At 39.3% G+C, this 25461-nt stretch overlaps 5 non-coding genes across 5 annotated transcripts; 4 read left to right on the top strand and 1 right to left on the bottom strand.

The window, feature by feature from the left end:
* Nucleotides 1-5197: 5197 nt before the first annotated feature.
* TRNAS-AGA (transfer RNA serine (anticodon AGA)) lies at nt 5198-5279 on the top strand. Its single transcript has one exon. It is a non-coding gene; the product is annotated as a tRNA-Ser (tRNA).
* A 3404-nt stretch (nt 5280-8683) lies between these two features.
* On the top strand, nt 8684-8765 carry TRNAS-AGA (transfer RNA serine (anticodon AGA)). The gene has a single exon. It is a non-coding gene; the product is annotated as a tRNA-Ser (tRNA).
* A 701-nt stretch (nt 8766-9466) lies between these two features.
* Nucleotides 9467-9538, top strand: TRNAD-GUC (transfer RNA aspartic acid (anticodon GUC)). Its single transcript has one exon. It is a non-coding gene; the product is annotated as a tRNA-Asp (tRNA).
* A 3700-nt stretch (nt 9539-13238) lies between these two features.
* On the bottom strand, nt 13239-13320 carry TRNAS-UGA (transfer RNA serine (anticodon UGA)). The gene has a single exon. It is a non-coding gene; the product is annotated as a tRNA-Ser (tRNA).
* A 5913-nt stretch (nt 13321-19233) lies between these two features.
* On the top strand, nt 19234-19305 carry TRNAQ-CUG (transfer RNA glutamine (anticodon CUG)). The gene has a single exon. It is a non-coding gene; the product is annotated as a tRNA-Gln (tRNA).
* The last annotated feature ends 6156 nt before the right edge of the window (nt 19306-25461 follow it).

Below are 25461 nucleotides of genomic sequence, written 5' to 3'. Positions count from 1 at the left end.
ATTATTGTGCAGTACTGTCAGACACTAGATTATTTCTTCAGTAATTTTATTGCACAGTTGAGTGGTCAAATCCATTCAGACACTAGATTATTTCTTCAGTAATTTTATTACACAGTTGAGTGGTCAAATCCATTCCTTTCCCCTTTCATTGAATCTCATTTGTCCCTCATTTGTCTATTACTTCTTTTCATCATAGACAAAATATTCTTTATTTTTTACAGAGGAAAAAAGATTGATCATAGATAAGATCTATAAAGGCACTGATGAGGAGTCAACACAGGTATGGCTTGAAGGGCCACATCCTTGAGAGAAGGGAAACACATGATGAGTTGAACAAGAGCTTGCTCTTGAGGGACACATTGTGTTTTGCAGCATTTTATCAATAGAATAGACTTTAGGTGGAAAAAGCAATTGCGCTGAACTGAAGAGATACTCATCAGTGTTTGGCTACCAAAATCCATAGGACCTGCAGGTCAAAATTCAGATGATGAGGGAACCACAGAGAAGGAACTCAAACTTCTATGTATAAATTCTCTTTACAGTATTGACTAATTCTTAAATTTCCAACGCACAAGAAAAGTTCCAAAACTCTGTAGGAAAGAGAAGCTGGAAGGCTAAAAATCTGTAGAGATTCATCAGCTGCTTAGTTTTTGAGAAACAGAGGTTAAAGTTCATACCTCTCACAGTTAATAAACTCTGTCATTTGAGACTTCAGAAGCATATCTTTTAAGCAGTAAGGGACAAACCCAGCTGTAAGGACCAAACAAAGAGTAAGGTCTGTGTCTTCAGAGAACAGAGAACCTAACATAGACCAACCATAACAATGGCTCAGTCTTTGTATATTCCAGAAAGACTACCAGAAAACTCTGAATGTTTAGAAAGAAAGCAATATAGGTCTATATAGCCCATTGAACAAAGAAGAAAACACAACAGAGGTTTTAAAATAATTGGAGCTGAATGAAGATAAAAATATGATACATCATAATTTGTCTGATGTAGCTAAAGCTATTTTTATAGAGAAATTTTCATCTTTAATTCCATGTATTAGAACAAGGGAAAGGTTGAAAATCAGTGATCTAACTCAAGAAGCTATAAAAAACTGGGGATTTAAATGCAAAAGGTAGAAGGAACTATTAAAATAAGTACAGAAATCAATGAAAAGCAGATATAATCAGAAAAAATCAGCAAAGCAAAAGGTTGGTTCTTCGAAAAGACTGATAAAATAGATAAACCCAATGAGACTAACCAAAAAAAAAAAAAAGATTTTTAACTAAGACATCAAGATCTTTAATGTTATCTTCTTTTTGAAGAAAAATAGAAATTTAATGGTCTAAGATTTCCTCTTGAGAACCTAGCTAGGTTTTAGAGTTTATTAAACTTTAAAAGTTAGAAGGAAAGAACTAATGAGAATAAAAGTTGTAATCACTGAAAAAAAAAAAAAAAGGAAAAATAGACAAAATCAACAAAGGAAAAATTCACTTTTTAGTTAGTAAAATTGCTACTCCAAATCAAGACTGATGTTTTAAAAAAAGAAAAAGTTAATAAGAATAAACAGAAGATGACATTAAAGATCTTACTAATATCAGGATTAGAGTCAGAGGATAAAATGAATAGTTTGGGGGGAAAATTTATCAATAGAAGATAAAGGCTTCTATATAAACACAACTTACCAAAGCAAACACAAAAGGAAATGAAAAGTTTAGATAGTCTGAAGTTTGTTAAATAAATTAAAATCATAATTACATTTTATATTAGTTTACTATGGCTGCCATGACAAAATACCACAGATTGAGTGGCTTAAACAACAGAAATTCATTTTCTCACAGTTCTGGAGGCTGGAAGTCCAAGATCAAGATGTCAACAGATTGGCTTCTCCTGAGGCCTCTTCCCTTGGCTTGCAGATAGTCACCTTCTCTCTGTGTCCTCACCAGGTCTTTCCTCTGTGCATGCTTATCTGTGGTATTTCTGTGTACCCAAATTTCCTCTTATCAGGATACTGAGGTTAAATTAGTGTCCATTTTAACAGCCTCATTTTAAATTATTAGCTTAATTCCCAACTCTTTTTATGAGGCCAGCATAATCTTCATATTAAAATCTGACAAAGATGTTACTAGAGAAGGAGTTACATGTCAAACTTTGTGAAAAACCTTCTAGATGCAAAACCACTAAACAAAATAATAGCAATCATATCTAGTAATATATAGAGATAGGAATCAAAGTAAAAAGGTAATGCTTGTTTTCATAATATGAAATCTTAATATATAAAAAATCGATCACTTTAAATGTATTACAAAATGTAAGAGAAAAAAATCATATTAGTAGATGCAAAAAATTTGAAAAAATTCAATGCCAATCATTAAATTTTTGAGCAGTTTAGGAATAGAAAGGAGATTTCTTAATCTCATAATGCATATATACAAAATCCTACATCTAACATCCTAATTGTGGTAAAATTTTTTTTTAAACTGTATCTTTTTTTCCCCAGTATTTATTTATTTATTTGGCTTTCCAGGTCTTAGTTTCTGCATGCAGGATCTTCGATCTTTGTTACTGCATGCAGGATCTTTAGTTGCAGTGTGTAGTTCCATGACCCTGGGCCCCCTGCTTTGGGAACTGAGTGTTAGCCACTGGACCACCAGACAAGTCCCTCTGGTAAATATTTGACACTTTCTTCCACTAAAGGGCCAGGACAAGCATAACCACTATTGCCACTGTTATGCAACATTGCATTGGGCATTCTTAGGCCAGGGAACAAGACAAAGAAAAGATATTTAGATTGAAAATGAATATCTTTCATCAGTTCTATTCAAATAGGACGGTCATCTATGGCAGATGATATGAATAAGTGCTTGGAAAATCTCCTAAGATCTACAAATTAGTAGAATTAATAAGTAAAAATAGCAAAATTACTAGATACAAAATCCCATATTCAACTCTATATTTTCATGTATGCCAGCAACAATGCACAATTTTTATCACATAATAGCAAGAAAACTATCAGTATCCTAATAATAATCATAATAAATGTAATAAAAATGTGCAAGACTATATTAAAAGTTCCAAATCATTGTGCAGAGAATTTTAATAATATCTAAATAAAAGATATATTCATTGATTGAAAATCTCAAATTCAATGCATTTGAAATAAAATGCTCAGAGGACTTCTGATAGAATTGAAAAACTGTTTCTAAAATATATGTACACATAGAAAGGACCTAGAATAGTCAAGGAAATCTTGCAAAGAAAGAACAAATCCAGAGGACCTTTTACTACCACACAACAAGTTTTATTCTGAAGCTATACTGATTAATAAAATGTGCTATTGGTATAAAGATAAAAGGAACAAAATAGATATGCTGATACAAGACCATGTACATTTAAAAAAGTGTCACTGCAATTCAAAGGAGAACATGATAGGTTTTTCAAAAGGTGGTACTGGGTCAACTGGATATACAAAGGAAAACAATGTGGACGTTGCTTTCTGTAAACTAGCCCCTAAACTAATTCAAGATGGCTTAAAGACTTAAATGTGCAAGGTAAAAATAATAAAATTTACAGAGGAAAACGGGAGACTACTTCATGAAATTTGGGTTGCCAAAGATTTCCTGTTTAAGTGCCACAAAAAGCAATAACCATAAAAGATAATTTTGACTTGTTTAAACTTAAGAACTTTAGCATATCCAAAGACATCATTAACAGTGAGAAAAGGCACAGAGTGGGAGATGTTTAGAAGTATATCTGAGAAAGATTTATGTCTAGAATATATACAGAACTCCTTAAAATCGGTAAGAAAAAAGACAATAGGTAATAAATCAGATGGTGGGATCTGGGTAATATCTCTTGAGATGATGGCAGATAAGCTGGTCACTAACTGTGGAGTCCACTTCAAGGACAGTGTCAACCAGCTTCCTCTCAGTGCAGTACTGGCACATTACTTTTAATTCTCTGCGAAGGGCCTCCATTTTTGACAGAGTTTTCAATTTCAATGTCTGTACAGGGTATAATAGATTGCCAGTAATCATCTATTTCCATGTCTTCCAGGTGAACTTTCCTGCACTACAAAGGCTAGAAGGTTAAAACTACATGTTCCTAGCTCCCTTGCAGCTAGGTGTGATCTAAGCTTTTTCTCAGAGTTGTCTAAGGTGGAAATAAGACTCCTTCTAGTTTGGTTCTTTTGTGCCAACAAGCATTGTCATGGATACTTTGGGGGTTTCCTCAGAGGAATACAAGGTGAGGGGCCTCGTTTGTTTTGCCAATTTGCATTTAGAAGCATGGCATACTCCAAAACATGCAGTTCTCAAAATGTGGTCCCCAGACCAACACTACCAGCAGCATTTGGCAACTTGCCTAGAAATGTAAATTGCTTTCTGTGTTTCTCTATTTGTTACCCATCAATCATAGGGCCAAATTAACCACCAGAGTTGTTTACTTTCTGCTATCTGAACCACTCCATTATCTAGCTCACACACATCAAGCCAATAATTTCTCCCGCCCTTCAGTTCAGTTCAGTCGCTAAGTCGTGTCCGCCTCTTTGTGACCCCATGTAATCCTAAGTAAGGGGACGACAGAGGATAAGATAGTTGGATGGCATCACCGACTCGATGCACATGAGTTTGAGCAAGCTCAGGGAGTTGGTGATGGACAAGGAAGCCTGGCGTGCTACAGTCCATGGGGTCGCAAAGAGTCGGACACCACTGAGCGACTGAACTGAACTGAAGTAAGCCCAGGGCCAGGTATAAGACAACTAGAGACAGGCCCTATGCTCCAAACTCCTCGGATTGAATTGGGCTTCTTTGGACTCCAGGAAGCCCGAACATCCCGAACTGGAAGACTGTTAGGTCTTGACTTCCCCTCGATATGGGCTAGATTTAATGCCAGTGGTGGCGATTGCAGAAGTCCAGAAGAGCCTGGCTGGGTGCCTAGAGCAGGCAGCACCCGGGAGTGTTATCTGAAGTTTGCTGATAACGCTAATACGCGGTGAGGGCTCATGCCAGTGTCCTTGATTCCAGGGGGTCTCCTAGAGATTAGCTTCCCTTCCTAATTCTCCTTTCCATTTCTCTCTTTCTCAGCATTTCCAATAAGCTCAACCGAGGACAAGTGTTTGTACCTCTGTGCATGTATGTGTGTGTGTGTGTGTATATATGTATATATATAGCTTCCCACGTGATTCCTGTCACTCCACCCCGGTTCAGCACATGTAGTCGTGGCCGAGTGGTTAAGGCGATGGACTAGAAATCCATTGGGGTCTCCCCGCGCAGGTTCGAGTCCTGCCGACTACGAGAGTGTGTGTGGGTTTTTTTTTTTTTTTTTTTTTTAACTCCCTGAATACTTGTCCTGCTTGGCCCTCACTCAAAATGCAGTTAGCTCCTGTCCTGAGATGACTTAAAAAAAAAAAAAGCCTCCACAGGCAACAAACAAAACTTAAAAAAACCTCCCACCTCAGATTTTCTTGTCCACAGAATTATGCCCTTTTTGAAAGAACTCACACAGAAAAGACACCTCACTTTAAAAGTAAAGGTCTTGAAATCGTGGCTTCCTGCTCCGTTTTCGGGGAGTCGAACCTGAGATATTCCATAAGTTTCTAGGAAGCATCATCAAACCAGCGAGCAAACCAACACTGTCTTGCTAAATGACTCAGTTCAGGAGTCTGTGATACAGGTGGGAACGAGAGGCACTCTTCATCAGTGGTGTGTGCGCTTGTCTATTACCTGCAACACCTGGGCTCCTTTCCTAGACGGGCTACTTAAGTCATCTTTCAGAATTTTGTAACTCTGACAAACTGTTCTTGTTCTTCCGCTCAAATGTTAAGTTTCTTTTCTTTTCAAGGCAGCCAAATGTAATGAAAAAGAAGGGAGCAGAAGAAATCATTTGATGAGTAACACAAAAGGAAAATAGTAACTTGACAAGGGAAAAACTTGACAGACATGTCCTTAATCATTTGATCATAGTTAGCATTTGGAGTATTAGGACATTTAACATCATGTGCATCTCCATATGATGAAGTGCAGAGGACACAACCTCACTTATGTGTTATTCCTGCTAAAAATACACAATCTGAATTTTAACTCTCAGGAAACATCAGACAAAATGAAATCGAGGGGGCATTGTAGCTCAACTGGTAAAAGAATCTGCCCTCAATGCGGGAGACTTGGGTTCGACTCCTGGGTTGGGAAGATCTGCTGGGGAAGGGAAAGGCTATCCACTCCAGTATTCTGGGTCACAGAGTCAGACAAGACTGAGCTTTCTGCAAAAAAAACCTGATTTGTTTTAAATATCAATGAAATGAAAAACAAAGTAAGATTGAGAAACTCAATCCAGATTAAAGGACTAAAGAGACATGTCAACTGAATGCAGTGTATTTTTCTTGAAATAAAGTGTTTGCACAGTTGGCAAAGCATTAACAAGGTCTTTAGACTAAACAAGACTTTCAACTTTGATTTTATAATTATTCCATGATTAGGAAAGAGAAGGTCCCAGTTTTCAGAAAATGCATAATGAAGTCTTTAAGGATAAAGGACTGTCTTGTCTAAAATTCATTTGTAATAGTTAAGAAAAAAGTTATACATGTGTAAATCTGTCTATATTAGGAAAAAGTACATTCGATAAATTATTAACATTTGATGAATCTAGGTAAATGATTTATGAAAATTCTTTGTACTATCCTTGCAACTTCTTCTGATAATATCAAAATAAAATCTTTTAAAAAGGAAAAGAAACAAATAGAACAGTAATAAAAGTACACTCATTGAAATTAAAGCCCAAATACAATTTTAACACTAGATGTAAGATAGGTGATGAGGAAATTATTAAATATAATATTAGACCTAATGAAAGAATAGTATGCAAAATTCTATAGTAAGCAAGGAAATAAATAATATTTTAAATAATGACTGATATTTAAGATATAGGTATAAGATGGAAGTACTACACAGAAGTATTATGCATGGTTAGAGAGTATGAATATAATAAAATCATTTTGGAGTCTAATGATTTTGTGTCAGGTGAAAATGAGAAGTGCATTGAACAGATATTACATCAGCTTTTCTGTGACATTGCCATCAAAGGTAAAAATTAAGAAAACATCCATCTAGGTATAAAAATAAACCTGAAAATTTAATCAACATTTTAATTTAAAAATTAATTATCATTAATTAAATATTATTGATTAATACAAGAGTGAGTACTGAGTGAAGTCGCTCAGTCATGTCCAACTCTTTGCGACCCCATGGACTGTAGCCTACAAGGCTCCTCTGTCCATGGAATTTTCCAGGCAAGAGTACTGGAGTGGGCAGCCATTTCCTTCTCCAGGGGATCTTCCCGACCCAGGGATCGAAACCAAGTCTCCCGCATTGCAGGCTTTACCATCTGGGCCACCAGAGAAGTCGTTTAATACACATTTAGGCATAAATAAGCTACAAAGATATATCATACAACATGGAGAATATAGTCAGTATTTTATAATGACTATAAATGGGGTATAACCTTTAAAAATTGGGAGTCACTCTATTGTATACCTGTAACATATAGTATTATACAGCAACTATACTTCAATTTTAAAAATTAAATTTAAAAAAATGTTAGTAGTTAAAATGTTAAAAAGTAACACTGTGCAACAGAGTTATTCAATAAATTATTTCTTCAATCACTACTTCACATTTGAAGTAATATATAGATGCCCAATTTCAGCTAAGCTTGAATATTGTCTGTGTTTCTTCTTTTCATTATAGGCCATATATAAAATGTATGTGTATATAACAAGTGGAAATTAAAATCAAATATTCCATTTGCACAAACATATAAAAGTCTAGGAATAAATCTAACAGAAGATTGCAAGAAACCTATATTAAAAACAACAAGATATTACTGGTGGAAATTAAATGGAGAAAAATACTATGTTTATTTTTCTGTAAGACTGAGTTGACATTTTAAGTCAACTATTTCCAAATTGATCAATAGATTCAATGAAATCCCAATCAGCTTCCAAATAAGTATTATATGGAAGTTAACTCAGAGGTTCAAAAACATTTGAAAATGTAGAGCAACTTAAAAAATAAGACAATATTGAAGATAGCAAAACTGGAGAACTTACACAATACATATATCAAGACATACAGTTACTTATAAATCAACAGTAATTAAAATGGTAAGCTATTGGTTATTACATATAAGTAAATATCAAAACTTTATCTCTATAACAAATTGACCAGGTTGAACTACATTCCCCAGAATTCCTTTTTCTGTGTTTCTGGTTAGATGGAACCCAAAAGATATTCTGGTAGAATATTGGAGGGAGAAAAGTCAAGGAGAAGCCATTCTGTAACTCATATTAATTCATCTGCGGACTTATCTTGTCACGTGGCAGCAGTTGGGTCTGCAACCGCCCCACCTTCCCCTGGATCCTCCTTCAGGCTCCTCTTTGTCTGGACCAAATGTGTGTGCTTAGCTCCAAATAAAGGGCTCTGGCTTCTGCAGGATACCTGCGCCACCAAGGTCAGGGGCAACTAGAGCTGACACAGATTTCAGTCCATTGCTCGGGGCTCCAGTTCATGCTTGTGGGTTCCAGTTTGTTTTAAATCTTCCCCAGTTCTCAAAACCTACTTTCTTATACGTAGGGCGATAGTCGACATGGTTTCTATTCTTTCTTGTCTATAATTTGAAAAAAAAAATAACAATACGAAGTTTCGTAGTCGTGGCCGAGTGGTTAAGGCGATGGACTAGAAATCCATTGGGGTCTCCCTGCGCAGGTTCGAATCCTGCCGACTACGACAGCCAGCCTTTTGGAGTGAAATAAGGTGGAAATTTCTCCACCGAAAGAGAAAATTGAAACGTAAACCACAGCCTTACCAAGGAATTTAAAATAAACTTGTTCTGTTCTTTGTCCAGGCCAAAACTCCGCGACTATGGGGAAAGGGAGTTATTATTACTCGATTACTTTTTCGTTATTAAACTTAAAAATACCTTAATAAGTAGACCTAATTATTTTCCCGCCAGCGGAGCATCTGCACAGTTCTCCGGAACACCTTGAGTTTCCCTCGCTTCCAAACCTGCTCGAATCCTGTGTTTTCAAGACAGTTCTTCGGTTTTTCTTCCCCTGAGGAAACCAGCCCTGTTTCCTTGGTCACAGTCTTTGGCCAGTGGAAGCACAAGTTCAACTGTTTGGTCGCCTGGATTCGTTGCTTTCAAATGCAGTAGGGAAGAAACCGTCCAGGAAAACAACGCCATCACTGTCGGAGGAGCAGGCTGTCTTGCTGGGGGCTGTAGTTTCAGCTCTGGGGCGGAGGTGGGTGGAGCGAGAGAGCTGAGAGTTGGCCGGGAGCCACACTCGGTTGGTCGCGGACAAACCCGAGGGAATTTAGATTTAATTTTGTCAAAGGTAATCAACAAAGTAAAGCACGAAATTTGTCAGTTGAGAGAACGTCAATGTTTACATTTATTAGATGTCTTTAAGGAGCATCAGCACGGCTCTTCCTCGTTAGTATAGTGGTGAGTATCCCCGCCTGTCACGCGGGAGACCGGGGTTCGATTCCCCGACGGGGAGGCTATCTGTAGATTTTTGTGTCTCGTCACCTATTTTAGAATTTAAAACAATCGTGTTGTCACTGTTTAGAATGAAATATTACACTCCCTCTTTCTTTCATATAAAAGCCCCGGAACTCACTTTGGTTAACGATCTTGAGCAGGGGAACGCAGATTCTGCGGCCGCTGCTGCGGCTTCTTCAGAATTCTGTGTGTTCAGCGATGGCCCCTACTGGGTTCTGGGACTGAGAACTGAACTACCTAGGGACCCTCCTGCCGGTTTTTCGCAACAACCGCACCCTACCCCGCTTCCGTCTTTTCTAGTCCTGGCTGCTGTAATAAGAGAAACATTTCAGCTCAGTTAAGTATCAAAGCCAAAGCTACTTTAAGGCCCAGAGGGGAATAAGTGACATAGGACTTTGAATGTTCATTAAGAATTAATATGATTCTGGTTGTCTGGCACCTACCTTCCGTTTACATCCAGAAAGAAGTACGGGGGCAAAGAGTCAAGAAAATCTAAAAGCCCATGTTCAAGTCCTCCATCCTGCTAGACATCAAGCTCTGAAATGCTGATAGGGACATGGCACAGCTGAGGGCTCGTGTGTGCTTCAGCTGAACTGGCTGACTAGGCAACTCCAAACTAGTGCCCCTGGATGCATATAAATTGTGTGGAGGAACATGACAAAAGTGATCACAGACATGATTTGTTAGAGTTTACCAGAGAAACAAATGAATAGGATGTGTGAAGGAGATTTATTCTGAGGAATTGCCTCCTGTGATAATGGAGACTGGCAAGTCCAAAATCTGCAGAGTGGGCAGCAAGTCCATGACCCAGGAAGAGCTGATGCTACTGGTCCAAGTCTGAAGGCTGACTATTAGCACAATTTCCTCTTAGAAGGGAAGCCAGTATTTCAGTGTATTTTTGCAGTTGGATGAGGCCCATTCATATTATGGAGGGTAATCTGGTTTATTGAGTCCACTAATTTAAATATCAATCTCTTTCAAAACATACTCAAAGAAACATCACAGAAACACAGATTAATGGTTGACCACATATCTGGACACTGTGACCCAACAGGTTGACACATTAACCATCACAAATACTTACCTACCTGAAGGGTTACAATAATATCAAAGGCAGATAATACCAAGCCTTGTTTAGGATGTGAAGCAACTGGACTCTTTCATACTTGGGAATATAAATTGGTTCAATCACTTACAAAAGTGTTTTGGCATTACATACTAAAGCTTGAACATACACAATTACTGTGACTCTGCAATTCCATCCTTAAGTGTTTCCACCCATCAAAAATCCTTATTTGTATTGACTGAAAAACATATATAACAATATTCATAGCAGCAACATTTATAATAGCCAAAACTGGAAACAATCCAAGTGCCTTTGTAGAAGAGATGGACTTTAGTAATGCGTTGATATCTGGGCCTGATTTTGAAGAGTGGAGATGGTACACAGATGCTTGTCAGAACAAGAGAGAAGGGATTAAGGGGCTTCAACGACAGAGGAAGCTCAGAGTAAGAGTATCCAAAAGGGATGAGGACATTCCTGTATTTGACACCCTGCTGGCTTCTCTCCTGCTCCATCCCTTCCATCTCCTAGACTTCCTCCTCCCTTACCCTTTTCTCCTTTTTACTTTTCCATGTATTCTCTACTCCTACCTGGACCTTATTTCCCCACTTTGTTCTGCATGGGAATCCAAGTACTGAGTTTCTGAATTCATATTTTTTCCTGAACTGACTGTAAAACCAAATAAATGTTTACAACCACATTTAATAAAGTTGACCAAAAAAAAAAACAATCAAAAAATGAGCAGATCTAAATAGACATTTCTTCAAAGAAGACATACGTATGGCCAAAAAGCACATGAAAAGATACTCAACATCCTAATTATCAGAAAAATGCAAATCAAAAGTACAATGAGGTATCACCTCACACCAGTGAGAATGACCATCATCAAAAAGTCTACAATGTAACTAGAATGTAACTTGGTACAACCACTATGGAGAACAGTATTTTGAGGGTCCTTAAAAAACTAAAAGTAAACTACAATATGATCCAGCAATCCCATTCCTGGGCATATATCCAGAGAAAACTATAATCCAAAAGGATACATGCACCTCAGTGTTCATCACAGCACTGTTTACAATAACTAAGGCATGGAAGCAACATAAATGTGCATCAACAAAGGATTGGATGAAGAAGACGTGGTATATATATACAATGGAATACTCAGTCATGAAAAAGAAATAAGCAATGCCATTTGCAGCAACATGGATGGATATGGAGATTACAATACTGAGTGAAGTAAGATTAAATATATGATATTGCTTATATGTGGGACCTAAAAAAGGTAGAAATGAACTAATTTAAAAAACAGAAATAGAGTCACAAATGTAAGGAACAATTACTTTGCCAACAAAGGTCCGTTTAGTCAAGGTTATGGTTTTTCCTGTGGTCATGTATGGATGTGAGAGTTGGACTGTGAAGAAAGCTGAGTGCCGAAGAATTGATGCTTTTAAACTGTGATGTTGGAGAAGACTCTTGAGAGTCCCTTGGACTGCAAGGAGATCCAACCAGTCCATTCTGAAGGAGATCAGCCCTGGGATTTCTTTGGAAGGAATAATGCTAAAGCTGAAACTCCAGTACTTTGGCCACCTCATGCGAAGAGTTGACTCATTGGAAAAGACTCTGATGCTGGGAGGATTTGGGGGCAGGAGGAGAAGGGGACGACAGAGGATGAGATGGCTGGATGGCATCACTGACTCGATGGACGTGAGTCTGAGTGAACTCTGGGAGATGGTGATGGACAGGGAGGCCTGGCGTGCTGCGATTCATGGGGTTGCAAAGAGTTAGACACGACTGAGCGACTGAACTGAACTGAACTGCGCTGAACTGTGGTTACCAGATTGCTGGGGTGGGGGTGGATAAATTGGGAAATAGAGATTGACATATATACACTACTGTGTAGCACAGGAAACTACTCCATACTCTGTAATGACCTATATGGGAAAAGAATCTTAAAACGAATGGATAAATGTATATATATATGTGTGTGTGTGTGTGTGTGTGTGTGTGTGTGTGTATATATATATATATATATATATAACTGAATCACTTTTGCTGTACAGCAGAAACTAACACAACATTGTAAATCAACTATACCCCAAAAATTTTTAAAAGGATGCTGATGGTTCAGATACCATTTTACAGTGCGTTATTGTGCAAGTCAATCCTGTTTCTTCATTTTTAAAATGGTGCTAATATTATCTACCTGATTGGGTTAAACTGATAATTAAGTGAGATAATCCATGTAATGCCAATTCAGTGCCTGTAGTAAGGGTTCAAAAATTGTAGCTGTTAGAGAATATACAATTTTTATAAATCTTGAGTTCCCTAGAACAGATAGCAGCTGTGAAAGCACCTCCACCCTAGAAAAGGATGGAATCTAAGTTTGATGCTGAGGCCCCAAGTTGACATGGCCAGTAAATAAGGAAAAGTAAGTCACCTTCCTCAAATCAGGATTAATATTATCTTCACACAGTAGTAGATTTAGTGCTGCATTTCAGATTGATGTCAATGTTTCAGACACTATACTCCTTGGAGTTGGCAGGTTGTTGGACCTGACTTGAGTGACTGTAGAGCGGTTTCAGTTGATTGTGTCCTTGACGTGAGTCTTCGGTAACCTTCCTTCTGCGGATAAAACCGTAGTCGGCAGGATTCGAACCTGCGCGGGGAAACCCCAATGGATTTCAAGTCCATCGCCTTAACCACTCGGCCACGACTACCTGCTCGAAATGTTTTATTGTTAACGAGTTTGAAGGTACAGCGAGTGATATGCCATTTAATCACTAGGCACCAAGCATAGTGAAAGTTGTTTTGGTGTATAACTGGCGTGGCAACAAAGAATTTCCTAAGCCCATTCGAGACTTCTCACGTTCGGATGAAATAAGTCATCCATGGCAAGTAGAAATTCAGTGGAGGAAGATGGAAGTCAAAGAATCATTCTGAGACAAGGGATTCGAATTTTCTATGCCCTAGAACTGAGGGTGACCCTAGTAGTCTCACACCTGCAAGTGCCAATGGGACTGGAAACGGGTTGGAAGAAATTTGGGGAAATCGGAAAGCCTGCAGTCAGTCGCGTTTGCTTTCAGCGTTAAGCTCTAAAACAGAAGTATCTCCGATAACCTTCTACTGCGTTGACCTTTCCCTGTCTTAGAAGTATTTGAAACCTGATTTGAGCCAGAGTGCGGGGTGAGAGAATGGGGAAGGTCCAGGAGCTGAAGAAAAAGATGCTGGGAAGATCTTCAACCCTCATGCTGGGAAAATCTTCAACTCCTCACTCCTTTTCTTCTTCCCTGAGAGGAAAGCCCATAGCCCAGGAGCCTTAGGGAGAAACTGCTTATATAACAGCTTGAGGACATTCACGGTATAGAAAAACAAACCAAATAAAATAAAATAACCCACATGACCATGTGTGTAATGCCAGACTAACTGTAATAATAGGATTGTGGATTTAGAGACTTAATGAAACCCCGTAGAACTGGATTCTTTTTCCTTTTTTTTTTTTAATGTGGAATTTAGGACTATACAATTGACTTCTGAGAGTTGAAGTACTTTGCCAAAAGCACGATCAAGTAGATTTAGACAGACTTTCAGATACAAAGGGAGAATGCCTTTCATGGCTGAGGCCCTCAAACTCTCATAACTAAAGCTCTCCCATATCTTGTCATTTAGGGCAGGCAAAGAGACAGTTTTTGGAGAAGGAAATGGCAACCCACTCCAGTATTTTTGGCTGGAGAATCCCATAGACAGAGGAGCCTGGCAGGCTACAGTCCATGGGGTCGCAAGAGTCGGACACGACTTAGTGCACTGTCTCACCCCAGAGATCCTGCCACATATACCACAAAACCCAAACATCCCCCAATGACCTTGGCCCCACTGTTCCCATCATTCCCAGGTGGGAATTCAGGCACATGTCCACAGAGGTCACAGACAACATACATACGGTTCTGTTATGTCCCATATATTACCCTTTCATGTCCCAAGGAACACATTTTCTCTTAGAGATTTTCATTTAGTGTATCTTTAAAAAATCTTGTGTTAAACTTGCCTCCATCTTTTTCTTGGGTAAGGACAACCCAGAAATGGCCCTTTTGTGTCTGTGATGTTGCCATTCACAGCTTTCTTGATAGGCCTAGTACAATCTTGAGAACAGGGTTGCTGTATGCTGAGTGTCAGACGGTAGCTCTTAGCTTTGCCTATCTTAGGTAGTTATGCTGTGCATTTTTTATTGGTGTATCATGTTTGATTTGTCCCTAATACCTTTGAAGTTTTTCTGAGAAATGAATAATGCAACATGAACTTATTAAAATACATTTTAAGCCTTTAAAAAAAAAAAGAGAGAGAGACAGTTTTTCCTGTGGTGGGCTGAACTGTGTCACCCAATAAGAAATGTTGAAATCCTAAACAGTGGTACCTGTGAATATGACTTTGAGTATAGTCTTTGCCAAGAATATCAAGTTAAAATGAGGTCATACTGGATTAAGGCCCTAAATCCAATGATACAGTCCTTATAAGGAGAGGAAGATTTGAAACACACATAAAAAATAGACACACAAATACAAAGACCACGTGAGAGGGAGGCAGAGATTGAAATAATGCAGTTGCAAACCAAGGAACTACAGGGATTTTCAGCAACCACCAGAAGCTAGGAGAGAGCCATGAAACAGATTCTCCTTCAGACCTTCTAGAACCACTTTACACACACCGTTAATTTAGATTTCTGGCCTCTGGAACTGGGAAAATATAAATTACTGCTGTCTTAAGCCACCCACTTTAATGGTAATTTGTTAAGACAGCCCTATAAAGCATTGCTCCTGTCTGTTTATGCTTGAAACAAGATCCTTCTTGCCACTTTAAAACACTTCCAAATTCCACCAGAGAGCCTCCTTCAAATATGGGGTTGGCCAAACTGTTCATTCAGGCTTTTCTGTAAAACTCCAATGAACTTTCTGATCCATCCAGTAGTTACTCCCTTTCATATAGTAAACTAATTTTGGAGAAAACTCTTCTAGGGAGGTAATCTGAACTAAAGGAAATCATTTATGTGCAAAGACATATATGATACTTTTAGTTATAACAATAAAATAAACATTTCCAAGAATGGAGAGAGGGATGATTATATAACTCGGGTTATGCCTGGAAGAATATTACCAAACCATTAAAGACAACATTTTGTAAAAAGTTGTGAATGGCTCAGGGAAAAAGTACAAGATATAATGTTAAATGAAAAGAGTAGGATAAAAAATGTATATGCTATAAGACCTCAATAATGTAATATTTTACATAATTGTGGGAGAAAATACACTGAAGTGTTGCTAGTGTGGTTTCTTGGTTGTGTGATTGTGGGTTGTTTTTTTTCTTTGTTTTTCTAATGTGAAGCAGACATCATTACTCAAGTTTTAAAAATGAAGAAGCAGAAATAGTGATTTTATTGCTGGAACAAGAGAAATACAATTTCTAGATACAAGGCTTTCATATTACTCTGTAATCAAACATTTAGCTCAAGTGGTCATTTTCAAAGGGATTATGTTTGTTACAGTGGTGAAACCCAGGGCTTTATCTTTGTTTTCTTATGATGCTAATAAGTTAACAATAAAAATAATTTAAAAAGAAGTAATCCCACAATGATGAAAAGAGTGTGAAAGCAAATGACAGATGGTAAGAAACATAGTTTCTCCCCAAATTTCAGTATCTTGATGCAGCTGAGATTTAGTTCTTACTCATGTAAGAGTCCATTGTAGACTTTTGAGTCAGCAAAGACAAGGGAGCTCATTTTTGCCCTTGTGGCGATTCAGGGACCCAGGCTTCTTCTATCTTAAGGATCTGCTATCTCGTAAGGCTGGAGAAAGTCCACATTTCTTTAAAGTCTAGGGGTACATGTTACTTTTGCATTCATAATCTGTTTATTGTGACTAATCACTCAGCCACCCTGAGATGCAAACTGTTATGCAGATTGTTATGCAAATCGAGATGCAGGTATAGATGCTGGCTGCGTAACTTATTCCCATAGACAACTCCCATAGACAACTATGGAGGATGGAACATGGATTGAGGTGAACATTACAATTATCAGCAACATTTGGGGAGGCAGAAAAGAGTTCAATAAATAGTAACTGAGTTAGTAGAGTGAATAAAGCTGAAACCTTACTGTCTGCAAGGTGGAAAGCTACCAATTATAAAGTTATTAACATCTGTAAAGGATATTTCAGATCCTTGGAAAAGCTAATAGGAATTGGGGGGGAAAAAAAGATTAAAGGAAATTACTCTCTGAGAAAACTGTCATGGAAAGACCAAACCACAGAGGACATATCAGGCATCCTGACTGCAATGGTCTGTCGTATAAAATCACTCTAAAATGGGTCCATCTACTGGTGTATCAGGTTCATAATACCAATTAGGTTTTGCAGGCTACCTCTTAAATAGGATTGGACTGCTAAGGGGCCACCAGAATCCTGAGGAAAGATATGTATCAAAGCAAATAAATAGAAGAAAGAGTCTGATGGAACTAGAAACTAGTAAATAACAGAAGGGGAAAAAAAACTATTATTAATTTTCTCAGAGAAATAAGAGAACATTTTGCACCTATGGGACAATAATAAGATGCTGTTATTTTTGAAAGAGCATCAAGAGAACAAGAACTCTTGAAATTTTTAAAAACTGTGGTGATAGGAAAAAGTTTGATGGAAGAGTTGGAAGATAAAGTTAGAAAATTTTCTCATAAAGAGGAAGAGAAAATAAAGATGGAAAATAGGAAAATGGTAGCTAAATTAAAAGCTCATTCTAGGAAGTCTAACTATGTCTGATTGAAAGTGTTCCAGGACAAGACAACAAAGAAAATAAAGGGTGACAATTACTTATAAATGCCCCCCAAAATTCACCAGAACTAAAAGTTCCACCTATTGCTCAACACAGTGAACAAAAAAGACCAAGAATCTACCCAAGTGTCTACATTATTTAAGAATGGCATTTAACTTCATCACCACAGCAATATCTAGAAGACAAAGGAGTCATGCTCACCAAGTTGTAAAATAAAGTGATTTCCACTCTGGAAATCTCTACCTGACTAAACTAAATCATTTGTGAAGTTAGTAAATATCTTTTCAGAAATGCATTATAGTTGGTGGTGGGAAGGGATAACCAGAAAACAGACCTCATGAGAACTTAAATCTGGGTGTCTCTAATGGGAAATCAGAACCCAGAGGGTGGAATCACCTTCTGGCAGCAAGCATGTCTGGCAGGATCTGGAGTTATGGAGGAGAGACAACTGCTACTGCCAGGAGATGTTACATGAGGCAGAGGGGGCAGTTACAGGGCGGCCTCTTCAACTTGGAAGTATTTCTTCCGTATTTCAGACATCTTTATGCAACTCAAACTGTCTTGGCTGAATGCCCATACTTCTCCGGGGCTTTTGTTGGGAAGGTTCAAATCCGCATAGCTACAATTATTTACTTTTAGTAAAGACGTTTCTCCTCAACCCTTTGGGTTGACAGTCTGGATTCTTCCATCTCTTGCTGTTGCCTTCCTCTAAGGCAATAAACAGTCCTGTCACGTCTCCTACTTGACATCAGGAAAACTTCACTGTCCATGAAAGAGGTAGGTCACAGCTTTGGAACTGTGGTGCTGGAGAAGACTCTTTGAGAGTCCCTTGGACCTCAAAGAGATCAAACCAGTAAATCTTGAAGGAAATCAACCCTAACGATTCATTGGAAGGACTGATGCTGAAGCTGAAACTCCAATACTTTGGCCACATGATGCAAAGAGCTAACTCATTGGAAAAAACCCTGAGGCTGGGAAAGATTGAGGGCAAGAGAAGGGGGCGACAAAGGGTGAGGTGGTTCGATGGCATCACCGACTCAATGGACACGAGTTTGAGCGAACTTCGGGACAGGGGTTTAGTGAAGGACAGGGAAGCCTGGTGTGCTGCAGTCCGTGGGGTTTGCTAAACAGTCGGACAACTGACTGAACAACTGAACGACTGAACAACAACAGCTTTCTCAGTGAGAACCAAGTTACAAAACTCTGTTTTGAAAACATTCAAAGTGCTTTACCCTTGGTCTCCACGAGGTGGAAGCGTTCCGAGAAACAGAAGTCATCTCTTGGCATCCCACTCTCTCCGCCCCCCAGTCCGCCCCTGCCACAGCGCTAGGACTGGTTGACACATCACGTCAAATAAAGTCATTCACAATTTATGTATCACGAAATTCAACTTCCAAGAACGTCCCTTACGTTCGAAGTCGAGAACTCGGGACAAACACTCGGGATGCAGCGAGCCCCGCCTTTCCTCCGACAAGGGCAGCAGGGAGCGCGGCTCTGCAAGCACGGTATCGGAGCGCCGGTCACTGCATCTGGGCAGCCCGGGTGACTGTGGTCGCGCGGAGAGCCGCCCCGCGAGCTGCAGAAAAGGCAGAGAGGAGCGCGAGAAAGCACGGACCTACCACTTCTATCTCGAGAAACCGATTTGCTCTTGAGTTTTGCACTAGGAGCTCTGGTGCGCGCAAGAAAAGGTGTGTGTGCTATGGAGGCAGATACGAAAACAAGGATGAGGATACAAATTTCGGCTTTTCAGAGGACGTGTTATGGCAGAACTGAAACTATATGGTATCAGGAAGGAGTGCTATCAGCCTTGCTAGCTGTGGGGTTCCATGGTGTAATGGTTAGCACTCTGGACTCTGAATCCAGCGATCCGAGTTCAAATCTCGGTGGAACCTAGATACTTTTACTTTCTGACTTGATTTACTTATCTTTCCAGTTTTCCTTTTAGGGAGAGTTGGCAGGGAATCTGCAATTCACATTTTGCCTTTTCTTTATAGACTTTAGTACATCATTTTGGAGTTTTTCTACCTTGTGAAAGTTTAAAATGGCCATTTTAAAGTATACATTCTGTTTTAAATTGTCTTGATACCAAATAGGAAGAATTTTAAACTACAACTTTAAATACTCAAAGCCAAAAGTAAAACTAGTTTTTTAATTTGTTTTTAAAATATTCTAGAAGTAAAGAATTAAGATGCAATCACACATCCTTGTTATTCCTCATCATAGTCTAATGAAAATGTTAGCTAAAGAATGCTCTCATTGTATTAATTTTATATTAACTAATTGAATTTTTACTAATTATTAATATTACATAAAATACACACAAATTACTGTTTCCCCACATTATTAATTATTGCTGCTGCTGCTAAGTCGCTTCAGTCGTGTCCGACTCTGTGCGACACCATAGATGGCAACCCACCAGGCTACCCCGTCCCTGGGATTCTCCAGGCAAGAACACTGGAGTGGGTTGCCATTTCCTCCTCCAATGCATGAAAGTGAAAAGTGAAAGTGAAGTCACTCAGTCCTGTCCGACTCTTCGAGACCCCATGGACTGCAGCCTACTAGGCTCCTCCATCCATGGGATTTTCCAGGCAAGAGTACTGGAGTGGGGTGCCATCGCCTTCTCTGATTAATTATTAAAGCCCTTGAAATACTGAAAATCCACTCACACTTTAATTGATTCATAGTGTTTCAACATATAAAGCGTACTAAGGAGATTTTTCACTCTATGTTAATAGCTGAAATTCTTATTCTCATTTTAGTTATCTATTTTTTGTTCTTCGCTGAATTTTCAATTACCAATAGATGTTAGTGATCAATCTGGAGAAGCAAATTGCTAAAATAAAGGGGGAAAAGCTACCTACCCATACTTTTTCTTTCTTTGTTATGTTCTTATGTTTGCTGATACTTCAGCCTAACATATAAACTGCTTTTATGAAGACACCAACTGCCTGATTGTAATTTGAAATCTTAACTCCTTAGAAGTTTAGGGAAAGGCCATATTTTCATGTCTACCAAAGATACAGTTTATGCAAAGTCCTGCATGAACACCATTATCAGAGACTGCTTCCTGGTTGATGTATATCCCTGGGGCCTCAAAACCCTTCGTTGTAGTACACATTTTCTCACCTTCCCTGAGTTCATTTACTTATAAAGTCATGAAAATTTGATGGGTACAAAGGACCTCAGTTGGCACTGATTCCTATACTAAGGATGTCCACAATACTATTTTTAAATATAGGACTCCATAATAAAAACATTTACTAATTCAATTCCAAAACTTGACTTCAAAAAACAGAGAAACAACCTAACAATGTCAACAACTGCTATAGGCAATGGAGTCCTCAGGGAACCACCTTCTACTTCTGTTGGCACAGTGGAACCAGCATGGTAGGATGGGAAACGGAGACGCTCTGGGACTGAATTCTTAACTCTGTGAATGTCTAACTGTGTAATTTTCAAGATGTAAAACTACTCTGTACCTCAATCTCTTTACTTTATGTAAAAGAAGGTAAGGCCTTCTTTGCTATGTCTTACGATGCTAAGTACCTTGCTTAAGGAAGACACTCCACAAATATCAGTGCTCTTAAGGACGACACTCCACAAACACTAGGCCTCTCTTTTCCCCCTTTTTCTTTTCTCTCTTCCTCTCTGTATTCCCCCCACCCCCTTCTCCTCCTCCTTATTCTTCAGAAAGAAGGGTACCTGAGAATGGAAAGGGGACATTTTGGTGTATTTGGATCAATTCAAGTACCATGGTCAGTGATGCTTCCTTCCTAAAAATATTCTTGCTAGCAGAAGCAGCCTATCCTCTATTCCAAAACACTAGTCTATACTTGGAGAAGGAAATGGTAACCCAACTCCAGTACTCTTGCCTGGGAAAGCCCATGGGTAGCGGACCCTGGTAGGTTACAGTCCATGGGATCGTGAAGAGTTGGACACAACTGAGCGACTTCACTTTCACTTTTCCCTTTCATGCATTGGAGAAGGAAATGGCAACCCACTCCAGTGTTGTTGCCTGGAGAATTCCAGAGTCGGGGGAGCCTGGTGGGCTGCCGTCTATGGTGTCCCACAGAGTCAGACACGACTGAAGCAACTTAGCAGAAGCAGCAGTAGCACCCTCAGTTCAGTTCAGTCGCTCAGTCGTGTCCGACTCTTTGTGACCCCATGAATCGCAGCATGCCAGGCCTCCCTGTCCATCACCAACTCCCGGAGTTCACTCAGACTCACGTCCATTGAGTCAGTGATGCCATCCAGCTATCTCATCCTCTGTCGTCCCCTTCTCCTCCTGCCCCCAATCCCTCCCAGCATCAGAGTCTTTTCCAATGAGTCAAGTCTTCGCATGAGGTGGCCAAAGTACTGGAGTTTCAGCTTTAGCATCATTCCTTCCAAAGAAATCCCAGGGCTGATATCCTCCAGAATGGACTGGTTGGATCTCCTTGCAGTCCAAGGGACTCTCAAGAGTCTTCTCCAACACCACAGTTTAAAAGCATCAATTCTTCGGCACTCAGCCTTCTTCACAGTCCAACTCTCACATCCATACATGACCACTGGAAACCATAGCCTTGACTAGACAGACCTTTGTTGGCAAAGTAATGTCTCTGCTTTTGAATATGCTATCTAGGTTGGTCATAACTTTCCTTCCAAGGAGTAAGCGTCTTTTAATTTCATGGCTGCAATCACCATCTGCAGTGATTTTGGAGCCCAGAAAAATAAAGTCTGACACTGTTTCCACTGTCTCCCCATCTATTTGCCGTGAAGTGATGGGACCGGATGCCATGATCTTCATTTGCTGAATGTTGAGCTTTAAGCCAACTTTTTCACTCTCCACTTTCACTTTCATCAAGAGGCTTTTGAGTTCCTCTTCACTTTCTGCCATAAGGGTGGTGTCATCTGCATATCTGAGGTTATTGATATTTCTCCCAGCAATCTTGATTCCAGCTTGTGTTTCTTCCAGTCCAGCGTTTCTCATGATGTACTCTGCATGTAAGTTAAATAAGCAGGGTGACAATACCTAGCCTTGACGTACTCCTTTTCCTATTTGGAACCAGTCTGTTGTTCCCTGTCCAGTTCTAACTGTTGCTTCCTGACCTGCACACAGATTTCTCAAGAGGCAGATCAGGTGGTCTGGTATTCCCATCTCTTTCAGAATTTTCCACAGTTTATTGTGATCCACATAGTCAAAGGCTTTGGCATAGTCAATAAAGCAGAAATTGATGTTTTTCTGGAATTCTCTTCCTTTTTCAATGATCCAGCGGATGTTGGCAATTTGATCTCTGGTTCCTTTGCCTTTTCTAAAACCAGCTTGAACATCAGGAAGTTCACGGTTCACATATTGCTGAAGTCTGGCTTGGTGAATTTTGAGCATTCATTTACTAGCATGTGAGATGAATGCAATTGTGCGGTAGTTTGAGCATTCTTTGGCATTGCCTTTCTTTGGGATTGGAATGAAAACTGACTTTTTCCAGTCCTGTGGCCACTGCTGAGTTTTCCAAATTTGCTGGCATATTGAGTGCAGCACTTTCACAGCATCATCTTTCAGGATTTGAAATAGCTCAACTGGAATTCCATCACCTCCACTAGCTTTGTTTGTAGTGATGCTTCCTAAGGCCCACTTGACTTCACATTCCAGGATCACATCATAGTGAATATCTGGCACCCTATCCTTGCTTAAAAACCAGGTAAAAAAATCTAAACTGAAGTAGTTACCTTGCTTGAGGATATTGGTTTTTTTCAAGACCTACCCCCACCATCTTGCACTGCCTGTAGGACTCAGGGAATCACTATATATTTCTATTTTACATACTGAAAGAATTCTAATATAATGCTAATTCATATCAAAAAGAAAACCAGAGTAGTGTGTGGGGGAGTGATAGATCAGGAAAAAAGAAATACAATGTAGAACTAAATCAAATTTATCAATATGGGTACACTTAATGGAGATTCTGAAGTTAGTGTGTTAGCTAGAACAGCTGGGAATTGTAACAGTGTGCATGGTAAGTTGACTGTAACCTGAAGTCAGTATAACTACAGTAAATTAAGAAGCCAAGATTTCTTTGGTATGAGGTAGAGAAAGATATAGATATCTTAGATTGTTTTAAAACACATAGGGAACTTGCAATGGATTTATCACACGTGACACCCACTCATCTTCCCTCTATTATCTCCCTGGAGGGCTCCCTTACAAAACCCCCTAAGAAACAGATTGGTGAAGAGAGAGCCAGGGTCCTTGGGAAGTTCTCTAGAACCTGTCCTCTGTAGAAAGGTTTGATGGTAATGGATACATCCCTAATTTTTTTTTTAATTATTTACCTTTTTGATCCGCTTCCTCCATTTCTCCCACTTGCCCTAGCCCACCTTTACCTTTGGTAACCACGCATCTGTTCTCTGTATCTATAAACCTGTTATTTTTTTCTTTTTTTAGATTCCACATATAAAAGGTATTTGTCTTTCCTATCTGGCTTATTTCACTTAGCATCATTCCCTCAAGGTCCATCCATGTTGCAATAGATAGCAAGGTTTTATTCTTTTTTATGGCTGAATAATATTTCATTGTACATATACTATAACCTCTTTATTCCTTCATCCATTGATAGACAGAGGTTTTCATACCTTGGCTGTTGTAAACAGTGCTGCAATGAACATAGGAGTGCATATATACTTTTCAAATTAATGATTTCATTTTCTTCAGATAAATATCCAGAAGTGAAATTGCTGGATCATATGATAGTTCTATTTTTACTTTTTTGAGCAATCTCCATACATTTTCCATAGTGGCTGCACCAACTTATCTTCCCACTAACAGTGCACAGAGGTCCCCATCCTTGTCAACATTTGTTATTTCTTGTTTTCTGGATAATAGGCATTATAACAGATGTGAGATGATATCTCATTGTAGTTTTGATTTGCATTCATCTGATGATTAATGATGTTGAGCATCTTTTCATGTACCTCTTGGCCATATATATGTCTTTGGAAGACAGATTTATTCGGATCTTCTATCCATTTTAAAATCAGATGGTTTTCTTGCCTTTCACTTGTATGAGTTCTTTCTATATTTTGGATATTAAACCCTTATCAGATATATGATTTGCAAATATTTCCTCCCATTCCAATGGTTTTATGATTTTAGATCTTACTTTCAAGTCTGTAAGTCATTTTAAGCTCCTAGATATAGGTCTTGGTGATGGTTTTTTTTTGGATTTGGCATCACATAAAAGTAAAAGCAACAAAAGCAAAAATAAACAAGTGGAACTATATCAAATTAAAAAGCTTCTGCACAGCGAAGGAAGCACTAAAAAAGCAAACAACAAAACATTAGTCTCCTCTCTTCAAACCATCAGAATAAGGAATCCTTGCAGTTTGAGGAGGAAGTGTTACCTGCCAATTTGACACAATAGCCTATGTGTCTGCTGCTGCGAAGTCGCTTCAGTCGTGTCCGACTCTGTGCGACCCCGGAAACGGCAGCCCGCTAGGCTCCCCGGTCCCTGGGATTCTCCAGGCAAGAACACTGGAGTGGGTTGCTATTTCCTTCAATGTATGAAAGTGAAAAGTGAAAGTGAAGTCGCTGAGTCGTCTGCAACTCCTAGCGACCCCATGGACTGCAGCCTACCAGGCTCCTCTGTCCATGGGATTTTCCAGGCAAAAGAGTACTGGAGTGGGGTGCCATTGCTAAATGATGCCAAAGAGCAAGAAACTGCTTAATACAAATGCAGTTTCTGATAGAAAATGTGACATTCTGAAGAGAATTGAAGTTCTCTCCCCTCCAGTACTCTTGCCTGGAAAATCCCATGGACGGAGGAGCCTGGTAGGCTGCAGTCCATGGGGTCGCTAGGAGTCGGACACGACTGAGCGACTTCACTTTCACTTTTCACTTTCATGCATTGGAGAAGGAAATGGCAACCCACTCCAGTGTTCTTGCCTGGAGAATCCCAGGGACGGCGGGGCCTGGTGGGCTGCCGTCTATGCGGCTGCACAGAGTCGGACACGACTGAAGCGACTTAGCAGCAGCAGCATAGCTACTTAGACCAATGAGCTTAACTACTGTCTAA

The sequence above is a fragment of the Bos indicus genome, chromosome 23 (assembly GCF_029378745.1).
Source record: "Bos indicus isolate NIAB-ARS_2022 breed Sahiwal x Tharparkar chromosome 23, NIAB-ARS_B.indTharparkar_mat_pri_1.0, whole genome shotgun sequence".
Classification (NCBI taxonomy): Eukaryota; Metazoa; Chordata; class Mammalia; order Artiodactyla; family Bovidae; genus Bos; species Bos indicus.
The sequence above is the reverse complement of the archived record's forward strand: the minus strand, read 5'-3'. Positions and strand labels throughout refer to the sequence as shown.